This window comes from Opisthocomus hoazin, chromosome 6, assembly GCF_030867145.1.
Source record: "Opisthocomus hoazin isolate bOpiHoa1 chromosome 6, bOpiHoa1.hap1, whole genome shotgun sequence".
Classification (NCBI taxonomy): domain Eukaryota; kingdom Metazoa; phylum Chordata; class Aves; order Opisthocomiformes; family Opisthocomidae; genus Opisthocomus; species Opisthocomus hoazin.
This window is the reverse complement of record NC_134419.1, coordinates 20,769,967-20,782,367: the sequence shown is the minus strand read 5'-3', so window position 1 is coordinate 20,782,367 and position 12,401 is coordinate 20,769,967.

The window sequence follows — 12,401 nt, the reverse complement described above, 5'->3', positions numbered from 1 at the left end:
TATCATGCAGTTTCATTGAATTCCTGGAATCAATAGTGTAATACGAGTTCCTAAAATTATCAGTATAAGCCTTAGTGCCCATACTCCAAATAATCAATAGTGCAATGTGAAGAGTTCCAACAAGAAGATCATCTGCAGGAAGACTACTCTCAGCTTCAGAGCTCGCTTTAACAGCAAATACTAATTCTAAAACAACAACACAAGCATGAATTTAAGTGTATCAGGTGCTTTTAGAATAATATTCAAAAGATGGGAGAAGGGAATCACATCTGCAAAGATTAAATTCAAGTAATTTGTTCACAGTTTTCTTTCTGACAAAATGTATTCAAATAAAACTGAATAACCAGACACAAAAGACACTTAACTACTGACAGAAAGCAATTCCCGGAAAGTCAGCAAGGTCTAGCCCTGTAGCACTGAGAAGAAAAAGAGTGTATCATCTTAACACAGTGTCAGGTGCCCAATAAATAGCAAAAAAAGTAGTCGTCAGAGTTTTACACTCTGCATCTGTGTGGCAAAGTTCAGAAGGTAAAAAGAAGAAATGAAATAAACTACAATGAAAAAGGTTTGGATTCTCATACATATGGGACTATTAACTAACCTGAAGAGAAGAAACGGACATCAATAAATGGACACCAGTAAAATTCTCCTAAGTAGCCACAGTCTTCCTGTTATTTCACCCTTTTATAGTCTTTTGATATCCATTTCAGTCAACTAAAGGCCAGGTATTTATTATTTGGTAGTGACAACAGAGCTTTGTCGCATCTCATTAAAATCAGATGACTACCCAAAAAACATTTATGAATGTTCATATGTTTTGTGTTTAGTTCTTACTGAGCGTGTGAAGGGGTTATAAGCCATTTACACTAATTATCCCCAATGGAGGTGGTCCTACTCTGCCTTCTGTTCTGGGTTCACAGATTTGTAACTAGCACATGCTGTGTCCTGAAAATGCTTAGAAAAAAAAACAATAATAATCAAAGTAGTACAAACTCTTCCACTCCTTAATGTGATTTAATCCTGCGCATCAACAGAAAGTTTGTGCAAATCTTAACATCCTAATTTGTTAACTTCTAATAGCACAGAAAGTTAAGTATGATCAGTGCACATTTTAATGAAAAAACTAAGTATCTCACTATCTTACCTAAAGTGAGTTTTACTTTTTCCCATGATAATTGTAAATATTTTTAAGTGGACTTCAGTATACAACTTTAACACAGATTTTAATCATCAATTATCTCAAAACCTTTCCCTCTTTCTATTCCTTTTCTCAATGGCCTGCATATAAACAGCAGTTTACTTGCATCTTACTTCCAATGTTTAAAGTTTTGTCTGTTTGCCCATTTCTATGAAAAGAGCAAATCCCTTGTCAGTTTATATGAAGGTACAGGAAGAGAGAGGCACAGTCCATCTCCCTTGCTTCCCCATCTCCCCTCTAACGCCAGGCTGGGAAAGTTGGCACTATTTTTAATCTCATCACAGAAGTACAAATCCAACCAAGGCTGCCTCAACTCCAGTAGCCTAAAAATGATAAGTCTTAATCTCAAACATAATTTGGGAGAGGGAGCAACAGCAGAAGGCACAGGGGCAAACATTGGCTACAGTTACTGTCACTCAGCTAAGCCTTTCCAGATTGTAGGCTCTTCAGTTCATCAATTAACCCTGAGTTAGAAGAACAAGCTAGCAGTAGTCATGCTCCATATCTTCATCTGTCAATTGATGTACCTTACAAGATGTGAATCTGCAGACTGACATTCCTCAACAAATGCACCAAAGAAGATCAAAGATTTTGAAAATAAACTGTAAGAAGATGGGTGTATAAGCAAGGTCACTGCTATAGTGAGAGAGGAATGCAACAAACAGTTATGGTTTTTAAAGCTGCTCTTTTCAAAGACTGAGCAAGGGCCAGGCATTATTCACAACTACAATGGCACGGGACCATTGGTCAAACAGAAGCAATAAATTACTTCTTGACGTGCATCCTTGCATTTGGGAAGGAGAAATGGCAGAAATTACTGAGCAGATGTGTAAGTCACAGTGTTTCTTGTAAGCACCTGTGCCTCTCTCCTGGTAGGGAGAACTCCAGCACCTTCTTGCCTAGGTCAGCAGCTGCCTCCCTGTGATCACAGCAGAGCAGAGCTGGGGTTTGGATTGCTCTACTTTGGTCTCCTGTCAAGAGGTGGAAGAGGTTTTTATACCAGATGGGCAAGTACAGAGGAATTGATGGTGGTGAAATACGTGGGAATTCAGCTCTAACAGGGATGGCGTAACAGGAGCCTGTGTCCAGCAAAAGTCATCATTCGGTAGAGCCCCTACCCCGAAAAACCCAACCTGCAAAAAGATACAGGTGAAAGCTTTAACAAGTACTTCTCAAATGCACTAATAAAGGGGCAGCCACATTAATCTATATTCCTAACTTTGTTTTATATATTCCCCAAAGACAGGCAGGAATTAGAAAAACCTGAAAGTCTAAACCACATGATTTTAAGGAAATTAATAATTTGCTGAAAGGGATATGCAGTTGTCAGGGCCACACAGTTAACCCAAGAAATCAGCTGTGTATGTTTTTTGTTTCTCAAGATGAATTTCTGAGTGACAAAGTAGATGAAACAGTCACCTTCCCCCCATCCCTGCCAAGAAAATGGCAATAGCAGTAGGAACCAGGGAAAAAATGTGAAAGCAAAGAATCAGGTAACTAAAATTGATTTCACTTTTCAGACCAATAAGTTTAATTTATGAAGACAATCATAAACACACAGTAATTTCTGAACCTGTAGATATTAATAATTTTCTTGCAGAACCTATTACCTATTCTGATGACTGTAAAGCTATTGCAAACCTCGGAAAATGGCCACACTAACTCTCAGTACACTCTACTCTCTGTTCTACAAAGTGTCTTGCAAAGAGCCTCAAAGGTACTAGACACATCTAATGGCAATGCAACCATCATACGCAACACCTCAGCACTACCTGCCCCCAGTGGTCCTGGACTACATATGCTTTTGGCCTCTTGCCAACCATGATCAAAGCGCAATTTCAGTTATGTTTTGCATCAGTTACCTGGAATGGCAGAGATAATGTAACGGCCGTATAAGCATTCAGAATCTATCTAGCCTAATTTTCCATATATTGAGCCTTTTTACACAAACTTTTAAGAGAAAGACAATTAACATGCTTTTAAGGAAAGCTTTCTTCTTTTGAAACATTCCAGATGAAGCTGTGTTTGGTTTTTGTACATTTTTTTAAAATCAAACTTGAGTTTGACTTTAGTAGAGCCAAGATTTTGACTTGTACCTCATGGTAGGAAGACCTCATGCAACACAAAAAGAATTATATAGCCCTAGTCATAAAGAAACCAGCTCCTCAGGTATCCTTGCATTGCAAAATCAGGTGAATCAGCCAGACCCAGGCTCTGAAAAAAATATACTTATATTTATTTTGCCAGAGAAAAGACGTGTCACGTCGGGATCAAGGACTTGTCATACGATCAATATGATCAGACAAAGCCAGTTTATTGCGCTACAAACCCATGTTTACATAGACAAATTACTTCCTTGCCACGCGATAGCTCTAATGTGATTGGATGCATACACTGTCCATGCGCTGTTCACTCGTACTTCTCAGTCTCTGATTTGTGTGACGCTATCAGCCACACGCATCAAACTCCTCCTCAAGATCCTGTCTGTCTTGCTTCTTGCGGTTAATGCAGGCCTTTTAGTTCCTCATTTCTTCATATTGTAACAGGCTTCAGACGCGGTTGTCCTTCCCTGTGACCTTGAGGCCTGCTCCTTTACAGGCTATGAAGAGTCAGGCTCAGAGTATCTGGAGGGCTCATCACATGGCCGTGGTTCTCCAGATATCCCACAAAGACCTATTCTAATAGCCAGGGAAGATTATAGACGTACTATTGGTGATTTGCCTAGGAGCTTTACAGACACTCACCCTACTAAAAGAAACAGCATTCTCTGTACTGAACTTCTAATAAATGTAAATTTTGCTTTAACTGTTTGATCTCTCGTATGGTTTTGGGACTCACACATAATGTTATAAACAAACCACGTCACTGCCTAAGGGAGAAAAGGGCAGAAAATTACTTCAACAAAAGAAGTGAAAGCACTCATTCTAGCTAGAAACTTATATATTTGTGGTCAATATTTAATGGTACTTGTGTAGCAATATTTCTGCAATTAAGTTTCTGCATCCTGTGCACCATAATCCCAATGAAACAACACGAATAGCTACTTTCATTTGCAACCATTTGATTTCTGAAAAGAACGTAAAATTAACTACAATAAAGATTTTTTTAAAATACCTTGGTGCTTGAGAATTCATTCTAGGAAGAAACCAGCAGGAAGCATACTTCTCTCATAAGTTTGCAGGTACAGTAGTACAAATTTGTTTTTTGTTTCTCCATTTGTTTGTTGATTAACATATGCACAGAGGACAAACAGACAAACTAGAGACCTACTTCAATATTCCCATTCCCACTTTTTCTTTCGACAAACATGGTCGCTTCAACTGAGGGACAAGATACTCTGTCTTCATCCTGAACTTCAAAAGCCTCAAAAAGAAATGGTGACAATGGCACTGTGGTGTTTGCAGCTAAAATCCTCTGGGGACCTCCTTGGTACAGACAGGTTTGCCGCTCAAGGGCAAGGGCTACAACATTCAGGGAAAATTTCATAGCATGCCTCTGTGGTGCAGAGGAAAGGAAGCTTAGAGCAGAGACTTCCTTATGTTCCTGTAAGAAAGCAAGTTAACAGGAAATGGAGGAATTTGAGGAAAAGCATAGTCCTCAACTGTGCTAAGTGAAAGCAAACGAAATAAAATTAGCCAAGGCTCAAGCAGTTGTGTGAAGGAACTGTACTTCACAAACAGAAAGGTCATAGACAAAGGACAGATATTTGCGAATTCTAAGACCAACTCTTTTCTGGATTCAGGTGGTACACAGAAGGCAGCAAAGGCCAGGTAAGAGGAAGCTATGATAAATCTCTTCCTTGCATAAAGATTTTGGTAGTATTGTGTTTGAGAAACAAACTTCTGGGTCAGATTGCTACAAACACTAGGAAAAAAGCTATTCCTTACTTCCCTCTCAGCACTACTGACAAGATAGTCAAACAGCACAGTAAGTACAAGAACTTTCTGCACTGCACCAGAAAGACCTTCCCCAGTAACACTGCTGACAAAATGCTGGAGTTCAAATATACGATCAAAGTCACCAAGTGACTGTGCATCAGCTGAGCCCTGGTGACTGTCTGAGAGTGCATTCTCAGCCTACAGCAAAAGCTCCATGATTCGGCTTTGCTCAGCCTGCAGTCTGAGCAGGCTAAGTTATGCTGCAGAAGGCTAAAGTTACCCTGAATTCTGCACCCTGCACAGTGTAGAAACATGCACTTTTAGTTTGATAACCAAAGGCACCCTGATGAACAAACATCTAAAATGCTCTGATGGATCAGAGCAGAGGTACACCTAGCCCAGCACTCAGTCTCTGAGTGGAGGTGTTAGTCAGGGGGAGCGCAGGAGCCCCAAGTGCTCCCTCAGCAGCCACAATTGCTGTACTAGTGATGGCAGCAGACACATTCCTGACTAGTCCTTTAGTAGCTATTTATGGACACGTTGTCCAAGAATCTACACAAACTGTCTTCAAAACTGCCTGCCTCTGCAACAGCAAGTTCCAGTAGTTCACCGCCTTACAAAGCAATAGTTACTTTCTCCTGCTTTGATGTGTTCCTGTCTCCTACTTTCATCAAGAGCCCTCTTGTAGCAGTGCTGCAGGATTTGGTCTAAACAGTTCTACATTCAGCTTTTCTACTATCCACTTATCCTGTGCTAACTTTATTTCTTTAATAACCTTTGAAGTGGAAGCCTCTCACTGGCTTTTTGACAATGCAATAAGCTATGTGCACTGTATCTCCCGTATCCACACATCCATCACAGCAGGGCATTGTGGTTGGACTTACCTTCTCCACAGTGGCACTGGCTTTTCCCCAACAGATGATAGAATGCTTTGCGTTGAAAGGGACCTTTAGAGGTCATCTAGCCAAATACCCCCGCAGTGAGCAGGGACATCTTCAACTAGACCAGTTTGCTCAGAGCACCCTCCAACCTGGCCTTGAAGGTTTCCTGGGATGGGGCATCTACCACCTCTCTCAATGTTTCACCACTCCCATTGTAAAAAATGTGTGCCTTCTATCCAGTCTAATCTACCCTCTTTTAGTTTAAAGCCATTACCCCTTGTCCTGTCACAACAGGCCTCACAAAACTGACTGTCCCCATCTTTCCTATAGGCCCCCTAGAAGCACTGAAAGGCTGCAATAAGGTCCCCCTGCAGCCTTCTCTTCTCCAGGCTGAACAGCCCCAACTCCCTCAGCCTTTCCTCGTAGGAGAGGTACTCCAGCCCTCAGATCATCTTTGCCACCCTCCTCTGAACCTGCTCCAACAGCTCCACGTCCTTCTTGTGCTAAGGGCTCCAGAGCTGGACGCAGGACTCCAGGTGGGCTCTCACCAAAGCAGAGTAGAGATGCAGAATCACCTCCCTCACCTGTTGGCCACACTGCTTTAATGCAGCCCAGGATATGGTTGGCCTTCTGGGCTGCAAGCGCACATTGGTGGTTCATGTCCAGCTTTTCATCCACCAGTACCCTCAAGGCCTTTTGGGCAGGGCTGCTCTCAATTCCTTCATCCCCCAGCCTGTATGGGTACCAGGGGCTGCCCCGACCTGGGAGCAGGACCTCGTACTTATGTTTAGTCATGCATTGAACAGTGTTATTCTTTAAAATGGATGCTACTTTCTCACCAAGGATGGAAGTCAGACACACTGGTGTGTAGTTCCCAGGTTACCCTCTAGAGCATTTTTTATGGACAGGACTCAAACAGGCAACCTACCAGTTTCCTGACTTGCAGCCCCTGACAATACATTGGTGGGGCAGCAACAGCACAGCTCCTAGATAGTCACTTCAAACTGATTTAGCTCCTTAGACCTATGCATTACCAAAAAAAAAGAAAATCGCAAAATAAAAACAAATCATAAAAAAACCCACAAATAAAAACCCTAAAAAAGCCCCACCACAACACCACATACACAACAACAAACTCAAGCAAAAGATCTTGCCAGCATCTTCAGCCATAAAGACCAACACAGAGAATTCAGCAAGCATCTCTGCCCCAGCCTTTTCTCTGAGTGCCCCCAGTTATGCTGTTGCTGTCAAGTGGTCCCACTGATTTCCTGGAACTGATACAGTTAGGAACTTTCTGCAAACAACTTGAGCATCCTTTGTAAGGCACTTTCCTAATTCTTTATGAGAATTATAATTTCCTGTTTTTGTTTGGCCTGCCATGTTTTAAGAACTTTCTTCTTCTGCTCATTCAAGCAGGCTTTCCTTTTTCCAGCAGCTGGTCATTTTGTTACAGTACCCCTCCCTGACATTTCTGTCAAGTGAAGTAGGGTCCTGGGGATGATTTTGTTTTCTCTCTTTGTCATCAAACGTATTTGGGGGCTTCTAATAACTTTATTAGAATAATTGTATTTTTATTAGCCTGCAGGCTGCTTACAGGCTTTTTGGACTACTTCTTTAAGGTTTATTGTCAAATTGCCTCATTGTTCTGCAGACCTATACTTGAAATCAAATGACCACATGCTGCATGTATTCTGCTCTCTAACCTAATCTTCTGATCATTATCTTATGGTCACTAATTATCAAGCAGCTCCAGTGCACCACTCCAGACCACATCCAGAACAGCATCTTTCTGGATGCACCAGGTGTTCTGGGAAGCAGCCACTTTGCACATCTGGATACATCCTCTCCGTCTCCCATCCTGATGAGGAACCGTTCCAGTCTCTACGGGCCCACTGCTGAAACCTCCCATTGTTACTGCCTGTCCTGAACTTGCAGCTGCTCTACTCTTATTTCACTTTTCCTGAGCACTATTATGGATCTGGGCAGGGGGCTGGTAACACAATCTTAGCACTAGGTTTTTACCAGAGCACAAGATTTCTGCCCACGGGGTTCCACAGGCCTGTTCTTCTCCCATAATATTTTCATGCTGTTGTACTTTACAAAATGCTTCATGTACAGTGCCACTCCCCTGACCGTATGCCCCCCTTATCTTTCTCATAAAGCTGATATAGCCTGGCAGCATTGCTTATCCTCCTTCTACCAGGCCTGTTTTTTCAAGGTTGTCATTTCACACTAAACAGTTCAATTCCCTCATCTTATATTTTAGGCCTTAAAGCTGGTGGGGCAGCACTTACAAGTTTTTCCTTTCCTCCATCTCTTCATACTGCTTGTTAACTGTCATTGCAGATGTTCTAAGAGGACTCCCTTTCTTCTTACACTGTGCTCTTCTTTGCCCCTTACAGCCTTGTTCAGTGTACCTCTGAAAATCAGCCATGCTCCCACTGCAGCCCCTGATTTTCCTATCCCTGAAGACACTCCTTCAGGGTGCAAGAAGACGCTATGGCGTCAGCTGACAACAGTGGCATCTGAGAGATCAGGTCCCTCCTTTCTAACTGCTGCTTCCTTACCCAAAACTTGCATCCTCCTCAGTAGCCCAGGGGCTGCTGCCACTGTGGAGGTGGGACTCTTTCACCACATCTGTGGAGTCTTCATCTGCAGCCTTGCGAGAGTCCTGCTGCCTTGCTCACAGCTAATTGGAAGACATGCACACAGAGCAGCTCTGTGGGACTCTATCACTTGTGGGTGAAAAAGGGGGCTTGAAATGAAGCGTCCAGAAGAACAAAGAAGAGAAAGCACTGAATGGGCAAGATCAGGCTATAGGAAACCAGTTCTGATCACACTACTTCAATTTAACTAATATTCATCACCCCATCAGCACAACGCTGCCTGCATTCTGCACTCCTTCCTCAGCAACATCCATCTGTCAAATTATGCACTCCTTGCTGAGACCAGAATATTTTGGCTGCAAGAAAGCTTTTAGCCCATCATGGTTGCTACTGCAATGTAATAAATAACACTTCGGGGGAAAAAAAATGTGGGGGATTTTTTTAATTGCATTTGACTGGGTTGATGGCCTTCACCTCTTAATGCTATGTTATTATTGCTACAGTAGGAAGACATTTAGCTTCTAATCATGTTTGAGACATCTGTGAATGACTCATTATTTCTTTCTCTTCTTACAAAAGATTGGCTTCTGGCTCAACTCAAGAACAAAAACCCACCAAAACACCTGGGCACCAGAACCATGCTGTTCTGATTGCTGATCTACCTGCAGAACAAGCTGGCTACCTGCTTGATCTAGGATAGATCAACAGGGAGAAATTCTTTATGCTTCTCCATAGCTATGCAGGCCCCACTCAGAGACAGGAGGCAATTTGTTTGTTAGCTGCTCACTAGGTCTGTTTGTTTCTATCAAAGAATTTTAGAAATCAACTAACTCATAAGAGTTGTCACCAGTGTGAGCCATGTGTTGCAATGTATCAGAAGAGGAACTAGAAACACAGGTTTTAGCAAATGAACAAGTATTTGGCAGTAGCAACTTTGTTTCAGTGGGAGAGATTTGCTTCTCTGTTTGGCTTATCGGTTCATTTCACTACTTTGTGAACTCTGATTGCAAGAACTGTACCTGGACTACTTTAAAATATTTTTTTTGATTGTTCTGTATGACATAATTGATATCCATCATTTTTCTAGAATGAAAAATTGCCTTTTGATTGGCTGTCTGCCTTAATAATTACAACCTGAATAATCAAATCCTTTCAAAATAGCTTTCTCTTGTCAAAAAATAAAAATACAGAATGAAAACAGACATTACATGTAGATTCTAATGTTTTTCTCTTTTTCTTCTTGTAATTAAAGGGCTTCATATTCCAATAGCTGTTTTGCTATTGCTGTTACTAAAATGGTCTGGAATTATTCTAAAGTCTCTCTCCATGTGTATGCATGTATTTCCATACTATATCACTTCCATTAAAAAAAAAAAAAACCTCGCACTTACTAAGGTCAGTAATTATTTTTTTTCTTCTCACAGTGGAACAAAGATCTTTCACACTGGCGTTATCTTATTCCCCCCAACTCAGAGCAATTAATGCCACAAGTATTTTTCTGTAAAAAGAAGAATTTATAGGAAATACTTCCTTTGGATTGAAAAGTAGTCTTCTGCTCTGCTTGCATTAATAGTCTTCAGTTAAACATTTTAAACATCTTCGTTATTTCTAACTTCTAAAGCAAAATAGGTCATGGCTTGAGAACCTCCCCTCTGAGGTACTGAATTCAAGGACTAGATTCAGAAGTTCAGCTTACTGAGTTAATAGGGAAATCCCAGTTCTTAGTCCTACATGTAGTCAGAAGTACAGAAAAAAATAAATAAGAAAAAAAAATGCTATTAATTGGCCATACCCCTAACTGTTAGACAATCAGTACAAGCCAACTGTACACCTGACTCAAGTTAAATTCTGCACTTTGCAATGATGTGTTTGAAGTGATAATGGGAAGAGGGAAAGGATTATTATGAGCACAAAGTGCTAATCTGCTGTCTAGGTCTTACTGAACCTCTCCCCTAACATTTAATCTAAAATGCTTTCAGCTCTTAAATTCACCTTCCAAAACCAGTAGGAGGTTAAAGCAGGACCCAATGGGAGGTTACATTTATTTAATATTCAGTCCTTTCTCAGATGAAATATTGCAGTCTATCCTCACAGGTATTTGTCAAACCATTAGAGTAATGGTTTATAGCTATTACATGAAATTGTAGTTCTATTTGTAACTACCATTGACAAAGGATAAGCAAAGTGCATACATTTTCTTTGAAAAATACCCAAAACCTTTGCCATAGAGCACTGAGGGAATGTGCCCCATTAACCAGTTCAGAGCCGAAAGCTGAGGCGATGCTAGTAGCCATTGTTTAGCAAACAGGAAGCTGCATCTCTCCAACACCTGCTCCAGCACTATCGTTCACACCTTACAGCTCTATAGGTCACTGCAGACGCATCCAAAGAGCCCTGTGGCACAACTCCAGTTCCTGTACCTTCACATACTAACAGCACCTCTAAAATATTATTCATAACTAGATCTAGAAATCAGTTGTTTTTATAACAGCCAGTACATTTGGCACATATTACTGTACCTACATTTTTCTAGTATCCATTAGAAAAAAAAGATCATCAGAAAGAAGCAGTAATAACATAGTGAAATACACAGAGCCATCAAACTGAACCTGTGACAGAAATCTCTCATGTGCAATTTACTTGAAGTGCAATGTGCACAGCTTCCAATGACTCTGTGGACCTCAATTTCAAATTTGCTCTATGCACTGAGATTTATTTCTAGGAGCTTAATTTTTACTTTTCTCTCTGTATTTTGCTAAAATGTATGAAAAATTTTGAGAAGGAAATATAAAACAATCTATTAGTTCTCTTAGAAAAAAAAGGCCAAAAACAAATTCAACATTCCTTGCAGAGATAAAACTCCACTAACTCAGCAGCCCAGAACAAGATAAACTTGAGTTTAGATGACTATGTAAAGTGGCTGTACAAAAAAGTGTGATTACCATGTTTGTGGCTCTAACAGAACACTGATCATCACTACAGAAATAAAAATTTTTTTCAAATTTTTTCTTTATCTTCAAACAGAATCTGAAGTGTGATTGAGGCAACTAATTTTGACAGTTTAATACCTTGGTATGGATGGGCAGTTTTGACTTGCGTTAAAAATATTTCTTTTACATGTCATTCTTAGTAACAGTGCATAAAAGAGCAATGAGCAGTACTTGTTGCTACCACGCTGAAAGCTATCTTTTATTTAAAAGGGAATCTTATGTGAAACACTGCCTTTCATTGAGAACACCCAGTTCATGAGAGAATTCATTTTTTTTTCAATCCTGTTAAAAAAAGTCCACAAATCCAGCATCATTCTGCTTTTTAGAAATGGTTTCATTTCTTATTTTACTTTCAATTTTTGTAATTTTGCAGTCAAGATATAACTACTAGCAGAATCAAAATAAAGTGACAAAGAAAACCGGTTTGCTCTAATTGTGGATTTTGTTTTAAAAAATAAAAAAATGTTTAAAGTCTGAAACCGGTAGTGTCCCTTCACTGTCACAATGAACACACCACATGCCACCCTCGTGGGACAGTGCCTTCAAAACACCCACAGCTGCAGTCCATGTGCAAAGGACAGACAGAAAATTCTCGGGTTCCTGAACAAGACATACCTTCCTTTGCTCCCATCCACTGCTGGGGTGAAGCTACACTGCTGACAATTACATTATTTTCTTTCTCAGATTAGTCCCTCTTAAAAAACCCTTCCTGTTATTGCAGCCCCTGTTCTACTCACAATGAACATCTGTATATCCAGCTGCTACTTTTATTATTTCCTCAATTCCAGGATTCTCAACATAAAGGTTTTTTCTCTTTTTTTTTTTTAATAAAAAGCTAGCTTCAGGTA